At 43.0% G+C, this 13,537-nt stretch overlaps 1 protein-coding gene across 4 annotated transcripts in view; it reads left to right on the top strand.

Annotated features, from left to right (window-relative positions):
* Positions 1 to 13,537, top strand: part of LOC112978801 (nuclear factor interleukin-3-regulated protein) — a 79,381-nt gene that overhangs the window by 11,625 nt on the left and 54,219 nt on the right. The window contains exon 1 of one of the 4 annotated variants that reach the window (XR_010385517.1): positions 7,926 to 8,016. The exons of the other annotated variants lie outside the window; for them this stretch is intronic. The gene's annotated coding sequence lies outside the window, so the exon portion shown is untranslated. Of the gene's footprint in view, positions 1 to 7,925; positions 8,017 to 13,537 lie in introns of those variants that run through there. 4 annotated transcript variants of the gene reach the window in all.

The following is a 13,537-nucleotide window of genomic DNA, read 5'->3' as shown; positions in this document are numbered from 1 at the left end:
CTATTCAGATGAAATTTTAGTTGTAGAAGCATTTTTTTCCAGTCATGTCATCTCCATCTCAGGAGCCAAATGAGAAAATATTTGTGCATCCTGTGTTCTTGATATATAAAACAATGTTACTGCCGGTGTAAAATGGGATTAAAATATAGTTTCAATTTATTTTATATGATCTGCTTCCTTTACAACGTGCTTAACTTTCCCAGACACCACTGTGTGCATCATGGAAAGTGAAGGAAAAATCCTGAGATATATCTCTCTACAGAAATACTCATTCTGCAAAACCTACCCCCTTCAGAAAATGTATCAGCAATCCACGTGCATTAAGTGCTTCAGAAGCACAGCCACATGCAACTGATAGTGGCTGAAGATAGTTTCACGTATCCTTTTACCATTCTACAGTTAATGTTTCAATTATCTATTACAGATTTGAATTTCAAGGGGACAACTATTATTTCGTCATAAAAACATTTCTGGACAGGATTATGGAACATAAAATTGAGCTTAAGATTGCATTGATGTTTGGTGTGTATAAAAGAGTAAATTCAAACACATTGACAATTTCTTTTGAATATGAATTGTTTAGAAAAAGAAATGGTTTTTGGGCAAGACAAAAAAAAATGCCCTTTATAGGAGATTTTTCTAGCTTTCATTCTTCAGCATGGAATGTTGAAAAAATAAAATGTGATTTCATAAAGGAAGAGTTAATATGTGTCATGTTCACTGCTTTTGGAAATGCTCAGATAGTTCAGACTATTTGTAACCATCAATGAACTCCATGCCTGCGCATCCCAGCTGTACTTCAGTACATCCAGCTGCATTTTATAGTGTGAATTAGATTTTAGTCTGTCTCATTTTCAGCCATGCGCTAAATTGTAGTCTGCAGACCGAAACTAATCCACAAACATTTATTTCGAAAATGAAATTTGCACAACAAAACATGAAGGGTGAAAACTTACACCCCCAAATATTAAAACACCTAGGATGCATGTGCTTAGCTGAAGCATCTCTGACAAGAGGCTGGTCTGAAACCTGTATAGATGGAAACAGGACCTTTAGTGTATGCAGTCCACATGTCACTTTAATAGGTATGATCTGCTTTGTCACATCTTAGTAACATCTGAATTTTTTTGAATGTGTTGAGATTTTAGTCTGGTGCATGAAATATGAATGCTAGTAGGAACGCAAAACCTTTTCTTGTTCACATTTCCTTTGAAGAGAAGCAAGGTCACTGAGGTAGAATTTCGTATAAAGCAGAGGATAATTAACATTTGACTATGAAATGATGTTTGTCCGTGGAGGCGTGCTGATTGAAACAGCTACCGCGTTTCTAGCGCTAGGTGCTAAGGGTCTGTAAAGAAGCTTTTTTCTCATTTAGCACTTTTATTTCTAGTCCTACTCTAACACGATGCTGTTCTGGTCTCTGGATGGCTACATGTCAAAGAGTTGGTGCAGGGGTAGATTTCACTCGTAAGAGTTAGGATTTTTGTTTGCTTATAAAATTGTTCTGTGCTTTCACCATGTAACTCCTTGAATAAAACTTCTGGTTGCGTGGCGTTTTATCAGCACAGAATGTGGCTCACCTGCTCTCTCATCCGCTCAGTGTGGAAAGATGATGCAGCGCCCGTAAAAATAGTTTGTACAACATATAACATGCTGATAGCGATTTTCATAAGTTCTCTCTCACGGCCCTCTAATGTCGTCAGGTTTAAAACCCTGCTATTTATTTGATGCTAAAAAGCTAATACAGGCAGAGAAACCCCAAAATAGAAATCCTCTAAAAAAAAGTCAGGTCCAAACTCAGCAGACTGCAGCTATCCCCGTGCTGGGTTCTGTGTTAATGCAGTAATGCCAATAGCGCGGGGCCCAAGGCGCCACGGATGGCAACCGGGAGAAGTCACCGCGCGCACCCAGCGTGGAGGAGGTCTCCTCGCGGCGGGCTGCAGCGTGAAGCACCAGCTCTTTCCCAAAAGCCAGCGGAGGCACAGCTGCCCATGAGGCTTCGCCGAGCATCCTCACGAAGGGCAGTGTGCGGGAAAGCATGGCAGCAGCTGCCTGGGGAGGCTTAGCCGGACACGCCGGAGAAGGGAAAACCAGCAGGAGAGGCGAGGAGAAGTGGCAGAGGCAAAGGGATGGGTGGGGAGAAAAGGCGTCGCGTGAGCGTGAAAAATGCGCGGCTGCGTTCGTCAAAGGCCGAGCGACGGGGCTGGTGGGAACTGAGCCGGCAGATCCGGGTCTGGACAAAAGTTTTAACGGTGGCGATGAACAGAAAGAGGAAAACATTTCTACGTTGTCACGTAGAAACAGTCCGAAGCCAAATTTTAGATGTAACTGATTGGAACTGATTTCTGGCAGGTCGGCTTGCTTTGTCGTACAAACGTTAGGTTGTCTCCATCTGAAGTGGGCTGAATTGGAGCGAGTTACTGTGCCAAAACAAAATGGGATGAAGATGAGGAAAAAAATTTAGGAAAAGGTGTTTGTAGGAGGGGTGTTGCCGCTGAGGAAGCTGTGTGGCAGAACAGTTCATGGTGGAAAAGCTCATGGCGTTCTTCAAAAATTTGCTTGTGAACAGTTTTAAGGTGTGCTTCAGCATGTTATTTGCCATACATATCCCGTATAACAGTCCCATATTTAAGAAGTGGAGAAATTAATCCTAAACAGTAAGCTTTTGCAGCAGGGGATGTATTCCTCTTTTAAATGGCTGATCATCGCTCCATCTAGGCACCACATAAAGTGTATAGAAGGAGTAGGTTTGGGAAGATTTTTCCTTTTCTTTTTCTCATTTGGAGTTCAAGAGAAATCGTTCATAGTGGGCTGCTCTGGAACTGATGCTAGACAACGGCATGATAATTTTTTATAGCCAGTAGCCTAATATACAGCGGTAATTCTGTTATGTCTTTGTCACTTAGCAGCCTTTGTTTCGATTCAAATCCCAGTGAATTTTAAAAGGTATAAATTTGGTATGGAGCTTTAATGTTGACTGGTGCTGCATAGCTCTAATTAAGTATTCCCAGAAATGCACTAAAATGTGCACTGTGTTTATTGTGTTCCTGGGTTTGCTTGTTGTTTTTTTAAGAGGAGGAGAAAAAAAACTGGCTGTTATTTCCCACTCACCTAAAAGCTCTTTTGTGATTATAATTCATGTTATTCAGGCTCATACTGACCATACAGAAAATAATGTTCAATTGCCTTTGATTACAAAGAAGAAAAATCTGGCAATTACACGTTTTACTAGCAGTTCTGTAAAATACAAGAAGAGCACTTGCTAATTCCCTAATGCCCTGGGATACCACAAAATCTAAGATTTCTCACCTTGTTTACCAGATTTAAATATTGCCGTGTTGGAGAGCGGGGAGGAGCGGCTGACTGGGAAAATGAATGTTTCGGGCAGGAACAATTGTATTTATTTCCCCGTAAAGGGGGAAGAAAGCGAGCGAAGCAGCCTGACGCATCAGTTTTTAAGGGGTGGGAGAAGAAGGGGGACTGCGGCTTGGAATCGCAGGACAGGAGCAATACGGTGAGCCAGGAGAAGCCTTGAGAGCTTGGAAAGCCGTTTTGACGCAGCAGAGGTTATGGTCTCTGAGTAAATCCCACGAGCACTAGCCAGCTCTTTTCAAATATCAGGATCCAGAGAAGGGTTTTCTGGACTTTGCTGCAAATACCCGGGACAGTTTTTTGCTCCAGCAATGCCTTAAAGCAGAGTGGCTGTAGGACGTCCGGCAGGAACAGGCCAGCGCTGAGGGTGACAACCACCCGAAAGCCCTAGTGGTATCTTCCCTTCCTAACCGCTGTGACAGCCTTCCCGTAGGTGATGGTAAGTATTCATGTACAGAGAATATCAATCTGTCCATTTGTCTTTGAAGCTGGGCGCTTTCCATTTGGGACAACATTCAGTGTTTTCCTCATCACGATGAGGAAAAGGTGACCAAGGATTCCTCTGATAGACAGCCCAGCTTTCGCAAGTACAAGATACAAATCTTGTCAAAACGGAAATGTTTTTCCCATTTTTCTCTGTTCTGCCACTGGCATCCGTACAGTAAGCCAAAGCATCTGCAGGGAGGCTACACTTAGGGTTTAATATCTAATCTAGAGTGAAGTGCAATGTCTGTCTGGTGTTTGGGTTTCCAATTTCAGGCTGTAAGCCTCTCCGAGCTAAGGGAAAAAATCCTTGTGGGCAGAACTGATGAGGCAAAGAACAGAACTTCTCAAGCTTAGTCTGGGACTTTATCTAAAATAATTACACGTAACCGAGGAAAAATTAATACTTCAAAAAAGCCATCAATAGACGTAACGAAGAACAAAAATCTGTAGGCAGTTAAGACAGACTTTGCAGGCCGGTAAAGAACTAAGGCAGCAAAATTCACTGTCCGATGTCCCTTTTTTGATGTTGTTATCCATTTAAATGCATTTTCCTAACAACATTTATTAGGAAATGGAGGTCTGAAGTGCTTAATATTTTCAGCTTCCCATAAAATAGAATTAAAAAAAAGGGGATCCTGTAATTGGCTCTATTTGCGTTTTTCCAGTTAAACAGAGGAAGCTGTGCTTCTTTGTGCTGATTGATCACCTGAGCCAGAGCTCCCTGCGCGAGCTCCTCAAAGAATCGTGTACCTGAAGTAGGAGCAAAGCTGAATTCAGGTTATAGCTGGAAAGGGGCTTGTACGGGGTTCCTCTCAGTGCCAGAGATCGGATGCGAACTGTGCTGAGTTTCTGCTGCAAAATGCTGTGGTTTTGGTTTTCTCGTCAGTGAAAGGGGATGACGACAAGAGTCCCATTCCCCAGTACCTAGGAGGATGTTTTTTAGGTTATTTGTTTGCGGTGGCTGGAAGTATGAATCACTGTATTTTTATTAAGATATAGATCACTTGACTAAACACAATTTTTCTACTAATATATTGTAAGAGTGGATTTACGGGCGCCTAGTGGTCTGTGAATTCACATCCTCTGTAGCAAACACTCACGTTCCCCTTTCGCTGCAGTGCTTTCAGATTGTCGTGTTTATATGCGTAAAGACAAACAAATCTTACGCAGTTGCCAACGACCTGCTTCTTTTGAAACGTAAAACCTGAGCATTTCCCTTAGATCAGCAGCAGGGTCTCTAATGGCCCGTACAGGAAGCCATAACTCTGGGAGCAGCAAATTAAGCTGCTGCCGTACTTGCCCGGCCAAGTCCTGGCCGCTCCAGGAGCAGGTTCGACGTGCAGAGGCAGGGCTTCTCGCTCCCATTAAGCATTTCAAACATCTGTCCCCAGTGCTGAAAGCCCCGTGCTGGCATCTGTTGAATAACAGATCATTCGCAGGGTTGTACGTCATGGGCTTAGCTCATCCTGGTTGTGATAATCTCTTTATTCCCTGCCTGCCTGCTGTGATCGGAGATCTGCTGACACAGGATTTTTGTGGTTCATAACTTCCATCTCAAGATACAGAACGTGGCTTTAGGGCTTGTGCTGCTTTATGCTTTCCTGTTTTGAAACTCATTCCCACCTGATGAGGTTAAAGCTTGACAGTTGTTTTGATATTCAAGCATTTCTTCCTGGCAAAGGTTTATTGCTCATTGCTTACTCTAGGCTGAGTGGAAACGTGGTTTCTGAATCTCATCGTGGGACTGGGACCCAAGAATGCCAAACCTTTAATCCCAGGTGCCGCAAATGCTCCCCTTGGTTTGGGCATGCCACATCCCATTACAGAAATGCTGCCGCTTCAGGTTCCTTCTCAGCAAAATAGGGATTGCATCTCATGAGCGTTTTAATGAACAAAAGTGCTATTTCGAATATAAAATGTTTTGTTTATATACAGGGCAATAAATGTCACTTTTACGTTAACATAGCGCCAGTCCTCCGAGGGAGTGCTGCAGTTCCAGATTCACACGCTTGTTAAACGTTTTGATGGTTCTCCTCGCATGGGGTGCCCCGAGATGTACGAGGACATGGGCTTTAATAAAGACTATTAACTTTACAACCCTGTTTAAAGTCTTTGTATGTTCTTATCTGGTTTCGTAATCTTTACTGCATTCTTAAGCAGCCCTTTTCTCAGGGGATCAGTAATCCTGAGCAAAAGGCTCTCGTATAAACAGAAATGCTCTTAATTGTCTCCTGGACCAGTCTGCAGCCTTTTCATGTGGCTTAGCTGGGTGATCTCCACAGTCGGACTCATTTGGGGAGGGCATCATCTGACCTAATATATCTACTCTTGCGCACGGATGAGACCTTATAGTACACATTCCTGGACGACAAAGTGTGACTGGAAGGCTGGGGTCAAAACACGGGTTTTTGGGCTTGGGTTACAGAGGCACTGACTGCATTTAACTTACAGGCTGGCTCAGAAGCCAGGATGTGAGGGGACCCAAGTCCCTGGCTGTGACTCATAGGCACCTGGGTAATGCAAATAATGATGGGAATTAAAAAGCTGGCAGAGATGTTATTATCTACAGTCCAAACACTGCAAACTGAAGAAATTCAGGCTCATTCCTTGGGCGTCCTGAAGCAATGTGCCTGGGTTCTGGACTGCCTGAAAGACTGGCCTGCTACTATGTGTCTAAAGACTCGCTGTTGCAAAGCATTGGGGTAACTTCACATTTGCCAGGACCCCTAAAGTTGCTCTAGAAGAGCTAAGGTAACATAAAATAAAATAATTAATTTCTCTGACTGAGCTCAAATGTAGATATAAAGAGATGCCAAAGGTTACAGAAGTAAGGAAGCAGCAATGAAAATAAAAGAAAGTTTATCTACCTACTAGATTACATCCAAAAGTTTCTTTTCCTTGATAGTGTCCAGCTAATAACTGGTTATGATGCTTCGCACCACAGCCGAGTTTGCGGCTCTTGGGCCCCTCCTTACGCATCTATTTTCCTTTTACAGCGGGTGCTGTGGCTTTGGGAGACCAAACTTCTTTTGGTGATGATCCAAACTTATTCTCTGTGCCTTAGCCCTTAACCAGGGAAGAGTTTCAGACTTCCAGGGTGTTTTCTGCCCCTTCCAGAGAAATGTTAATGGCTCTTTGCTGTGGATAGGTGTGGTTATCACCTGCCCAGACAGTAAACAGAGTCACCGAACAACTGCTCCAGCGCTGGGCTAATGGTTAACCTGCTGCAAGGGAGAAAACCTTTTTCCCCGGGTGTGGCGGTGTTCGCATGCCAGAGTAAAGCCTTTGCTATTTCACATGAACACACCGCTTCCTAAACGTGCTTTCTACAAGCAACTGATCTCATTAACTGAGAGTAATGAATACGACACGTCATGTGCTCTCATGTAACAGTAACTGGTGATGAGTTTGCAGCTGAACTGACTTTCCCCCACCTACTTCCCCCGTATTTTTGAAGGACACCGTGACAGCGCTCAGCTTGTCTTTGAGTCCGTCATCCCTGACTATAAGAAGAACTATTCTTTTTTCCAAGTGCACACTAACTCTGTTCATGTCTTTGCCATGCTAAGAATACTGCCTCCTCTCTCTTTCACAACAAGCAAAAGTACGAGAGAGATGAGGGAAATCGAACAAGGGCAAAAGCAAACAGTTTGGGGATGGGAAGAAGTGCAGCAGAATTAAAAATCATTTGAAAGGAAGACAGACCCCAGAATAGGTGAGCGGTTTGGAGGGAGAGGTGGCAGAGTGAGTGTGAAAGGTGAAAGAAAATGAGACGAACAGATGGGTTGTTTTGGAACAGCAGCGTAGGACAGCGGCAGGAAAAAGGAGTATGAGAAAGTGGGATGAGGTTGGAGAAGAAAACAACTCAGCATGTAAAGATGAGAATAAAACAAGGAGGTGGAAGGAAATGAGGATAAAGACATGAAAAGAAGATGAGAAGAACAGCAGCATCGAGATTACTTGATTCTAATTTATTTGTTGAGGCGAGTATTGTTTTTTTTAGATGTTCCTGGCAGTAAGGTCAAAGGAGGAGCTGAGAGATTTCTGTTTGAACACGTGACAGTTCACACAGGCACCCAACAAGCCTGGGATATTCATCTGCTGTTGCCTTTAGGATTCTAGGGATCTCTTTCAGAAAGCAAAGTGGAGATACTGAAGGTAAGTACAATAGTCCTAAGCAACTCCAGTTTCAAAGTAAATGAAGATTGTCCCTGAGATATTTATTTCTTTTTAGTGACCAAATACTCTGCTCCCTATCATCGAGTTAGGAAGCCTCACATCATTTCATTTTGTTCCCTGTCATGCCATTTCATTTCTGCCCATCTGCTTGATCTTGCAGAGGGGCCAGCTCTCCAGCGGAAAGGCAAAGCTCGGTGGTGACCTGCCCCTTCCACCCAAGTGTTTCCCAGCAGAGGAGGCAGGGATGTGGCGGTCCCCGGAGGGGTGCCACTCATGCCGAAACAGGGTGACGGAGTCGCGGAAGTGGGAGAAACCAGTTGGGTCTGACTACTGAGGGGACCCTGGGCTGGCTTTTTCTTAAAGCGAGCAGAGAGGGAGATCCTTCATCTTCCCGGCTCCTGGCTCTTCAGTAGCTGCTTGTAGGACAGGGAACCATCCCGTGCTCTGACGGTGGCCACCTGGGAGCTGGCTTTCTACTCTAAGTATTGGCCTTCTGTAGCCACCAAGGGGTGCTCCTAAAGCAACCAGCTTTTTATGAATTCAGTATTCACAACCTTTCTCACTCCGCATGACTCACTAGGCCATGGAAAACTTATGCTGGAGCTGGCCTTTTCTATTTGGCAAATATTGACTCTTCTCACCTACTGTTTCTGCCTGAGCCCAAGCCAGCAGAGCCCTGGATTTTGCACAGCTGTGAAGGCTGGTTTGTGAAAGAAATCATGACACTAATGGTTATGGCAGCAAGAGACTGAGCTGGGAACAGGGACTGAGAAAGCTTTAAGCACCTTTTATGTTCCCTGAATCCTGAGCCTAGGCTGCTCCCTGTGCAAATTAGGCCTTTGGTCCCCAAAACGCAGCTACTGGTGTCTGAAGGCTGGATGTGCCTGGGTCCGCAGCCCCCGAAGGGCCTGCCCAGATCAGAGACACCCTCCCACACGGCTGATTTCGTGACTGCGATGGGTCGCCCCAGTGGAGCTAAGGGTCTCATCCTGGGAGTTTCAGCCCCTGGAGCTGGCACAGGCATTGTGCCATGCTTCTGTACCACCCTTGTCCTCCCTGTCTTCCCCAGGAGATTTTAAAGATGCCGTGAGCCTCGTGCTGTTATTGTGGCACAAAATAATTAATAGAGAAATATGTCCATGTAAGAGGCTGCAATGGGAACCTGGGCCCAACCGGTGCAGCTTTTCCCTCTGCTTGCAGCCACAGCTGGCAGAAAGGTGTTGCAGGGCTGTTGCACAGCCCCTGCTTTAACAGCCCTACGGGTAAGTGTGTGCGTGCGCCCGGGGCACTGGAGGTCAGATTTGGGATCTCCAAGGCCTCCCTAATGGACCTGGTCATGCTAAAGATAAAGCATATTTTGGATTTAAATGCCCTGCTAAAGTAATTCGAGTAAGGAAACGTTTTCTAAAGCCAAAATTAACTCGAGTCTGCCCTGTAATTGTCTGATGGCTGAGAAGTGTCAAAACGTTCTATGTCTGAGACAAAAATATAACAATCAGCCTCTATTTTTGCTGTTCGTTCCATAGCACAAACTATTTAGCAACAAAAGGTGAAAATGACACTGGAAAGCGAGATCCAAAGTTGGTAGTTTTGTAGTTTAGGGGGAGGAACAGCGGGGATGATTTTATATAAGCCATCTTCCCCTCCCCAGCACAGTCGCATCAAAGTGCTTTAGTATATTATCGCTCATGCTTTTGTACTGTTTTCTAATATTGCACCGACTTGTCTGAATCACTTTGAAAACGAAGGCTGCCTCCTTCAGAGACAAATCCAGGCCTCATTAAAATTCATAAACAGACAGCCAAAAGCTTTGAGCGCTTTTCCACTGATGCTGAGAAATGGCAGCGTCCTTATTTCTCCTGATAGCATATTATTTCAAAGGGTGTTCCCGTCCATAGGCAGTAGGGTTTTGATTGATAACATTTCGGGCTCGCAGGGAAGGAAACTGATTTTTCAGTAAGGAGTTAGGTGACACTAACTAGTCAATGATATCTCAAATCAGCACCGTTTAATTGCATTCTTTCAGTATGAAAAAACTTGATATTGGCAGTAATTGCAAACCTATGCTGACATGCAGCAGCGGTCTGATTTTCTCAGGTAGCATGTGCGTACCTGGGACTCTGCTGTACCTTGTCACTGCTGATTGCCTGAACTGTCCCTCATGTCCCGAAAATATTTGGGAGTGGGGCAGAGGAGGGAGCTCATTTCTTGTTTCTGCTATTGAGTCCAATTCAGCTCATGTTACACAGTTTAATACCACAGCTCAAGTCCCAGTTGCAAAGTATATTTGGGCATTGCATTGTTTATGTTTGTCATGCTGCCAAATACGCACAGGGAATAATGATAATTCTCTGAAATCCTGCTCAAATTCATTTAGAAAAGCAAAAATCACATGCTTTAGACCAAAAAGAAAATTGCAAAATTTTGCCACGTGGTAATCTCAGAAGTATAAGACTTTAGTCATGTTAACTGATGGCCACACTAATAATCGAACAGTGGGTCTTTCCATGGCCCCGGTATAGCAAGTGCTTAAACTGAAGCATATAACATCAACTGGGGTAACATGTTTACTTAGGAATGCATGTAAATGTAGGATATAATCTTCATAAAAGAAGATGCAGGATCAGGATCCATTAGGCAAAACCAGCTTTGCAAATTCACTCTGTTAAACATTAGTAATTGATTTGTTGGCCTTTATTTTTAGTGCGTCTCTTAGTAAGTATCACACAAATGTGACTTACAATGTGGGTATTAATACACCCATCTAATTAAGAATTGACATTTATCCACAACATAAAGTTGTCCTGGAACTCGTGTCTTAGAGCTAAAGTTATTCTTGTTTTTAGATTGAATTCATTTATTGGGTTTTACATCCAATAGGAAATTTTTTTTCTGCTATCCATTTAAGCCAGGGCAGATGCTGGGGATAACAGCTGTAGTCATGAAAAGACATGATTGTACCCATGGCATACATGTTGTATAACATATCTACAACAGTGGCATATCTTTCTAGACAGATTTTTTTTAAGAAAAGATGACAGAAATTGTAAGATCAGATGATTTCCTGAGATGGCTACAATTTTGAGTAATACTGTTTACATGATAAAGATGCAATTATATAGGTTTCCATTTAGTTTCAGCAGCATAATTTCAAAAATACAAGCCTAGATCCTGCCTTTAAACTCATTCTTGTCTGACCTCTGAAGTCTGCTCCGTGCCTCCGTGGTGTGTTTTACATAAGCAAACTGTTTCCTGAGCATCCTCCCTTCTGTGAAATCTAAGAGAGTAACAAGGTGAAGTGGTAAACCTCTAAGCATGGCAGTTAAAAATGATATTGTTGATGCTCATAGAAACTGCGGTCCTTAGTACCGCTTGGAAAATACAGAGTATAAATGGGAAAAATTAGATTTACTATACTATATAAAGCATTAAGCTGCTGTTTAAAGTTTTACCTTTTGGAACAAGACTTGAAGCATTCCCTTTATACCATGAATTCCCCAGCTGATTTACTGGTGACTAGCTTTTGTAAAATGCCTAGCAAACATATGTTACTGATGAATTTTATTAAACGTGTCCTCAAAATACCAGTAAATACATGACAGGAGCACTTTGTCTTCGGAATCTGTATGTCTTCTGGCTTTGATGTATGAACTCCAACCTACCCAACTGAATTTTTGTAACCTTGTGTTTGGCAAGTCAACATGAAGATGGTGACAGCTTTTAGTAAATGGGCTTCCAGTCAGTTTGTCAAATAGGAATGTTTGTGCTTACTTATCATAGCTGGTAGCCAAATTTGTTCTGGTTTGCAGTCACTAAATTGTGTTTCTCCAAGGAAATCTCACCACAGGCTATGCATCAGCAATATTCATGTGATTTTGGTTTTCAAAATTATTAACTCCCTAAAAATTCTCAGCGTTTTATCTGTGTTTATCTAGTCTGTTTATTGAAATGCTGAAAATGGATTCAGGAGGCTAAAGATAGGTACCTCTTTTGCAAGTCCCTGACCTGAGTTACTTTTAAAAGTGTTTGGCTTGATAAGGAATGCCCCTTGCAATATTTTCTCTTTGACTGCCTCCAAAAGGCTTAGAGATTTTCTGAATGTGATATCTGGGCCAAATAATACTCAGCTTTGGACCAACCAGGTTGTTTTTTTTCATGTAATACAGCCTTGTAAACATAAGTTATTTTAAGTCAATTGTGTATTAGCTCTGTGAAGTCGGTGAATACTTGATGAAATGCTTTTTCCGTGTTGAAATATTCATGAAGCTAATTTTCAACAATCAACAAAATCGAGTCATGTTTTTCAAAAAGAAAACAACATCTTTCCCTATCTGCATGTTGAATACAAATCAAAAAAGCCCCAAAATAGAAGTGATCAGCTTCACTTTTTGTATTTTCTCCTGATTTGATGAGAACTTGGAGTCCCAATCAACCAGCAAGTGAATAGTAGTCCCTTTATCATGACTTTGACTTCAGCTAGTTCTCTGGGCCATCAGCCTTCCTCCTATGGCAGTGAGTATACAATACTGAATTTGATATTGAATCTGGAATATAACCCTGACCATAGCAGGCACTAACATTTCCGTGGGTAATTTCATTTAATCTAATTCTCCAATATCACAAAACCTTATTAGTAAGTTTTCTAGTTCACAAAAAAAATTTAGCTGGTATCAACAAAGTGCTCTAATATTTTCATGCTGTACAGGGGGAAAAACCTCAACCAATATGTATCAGTATCAAGTCCACTGAAGTCCATCAGACTGCTATAATTTTGGCCTAATCAGTATTTTGGACATGGAGTTTTTAGTTTTGTGCGATATCAAATTCAGGCTGAAGAGAAGCCTGATTTGTAATGGATTCTTTCTATATGTAGTTTTTGGCTTTGAACTAAGGAAAACATTTTAAACTTTACTAACCATGAGATCCAAAAGACGACCATAAAAACCTTCAGAGCTCCTGCAGCATCTCTGATTTGAGGTGAGTGACCTCAAGGCTGACCCAGGCCCTGTTCTGCTGGAGAAGGACGCTTAACCACAACCGCGTGGCATCGTTTGGGAGAGTAGACAAGTAGGTGGGGAGGGAAGCGACATGGCTGGGGCTGTAACCTCCTTATCCACCTGGCAGTGAAGCTTGGCTGGCCTGGGAAGAAGATCTAGGCCCTTAGGTAAGGCATGTGAGCTCTCCACATGGTGCCTGCAGAGAAACAGGTATTTGGAAGAGCCGCACAAAGAAAATCACAGTATTATTTCTGAATAAGGAGCTTCCTAGAACTAACAGGAAGGTTGGCAAAGAGGAAGAAGCTGGAAATCCCGCCTGTGCAGGGCTGCAGGGCAGTTCAAGGGTCTGGTGCTTCTCTTCTCTTCAGATCCATAGTTCAGGGCTGTCCCTGGAGTCGTGAGACAAACATCTATTTAGATAGGACTCGCTATTTTCGCTAAAACAGGGCTGAAGGAGGAGGAATGTGATAGCTGTGCTTGCCTTAAGTATAATAGCCCAGCTA

The sequence above is a fragment of the Dromaius novaehollandiae genome, chromosome W (genome assembly GCF_036370855.1).
Source record: "Dromaius novaehollandiae isolate bDroNov1 chromosome W, bDroNov1.hap1, whole genome shotgun sequence".
Classification (NCBI taxonomy): Eukaryota; Metazoa; Chordata; class Aves; order Casuariiformes; family Dromaiidae; genus Dromaius; species Dromaius novaehollandiae.
Note: the sequence above shows the minus strand (reverse complement) of the source record. Positions and strands in the feature narration are given on the sequence as shown.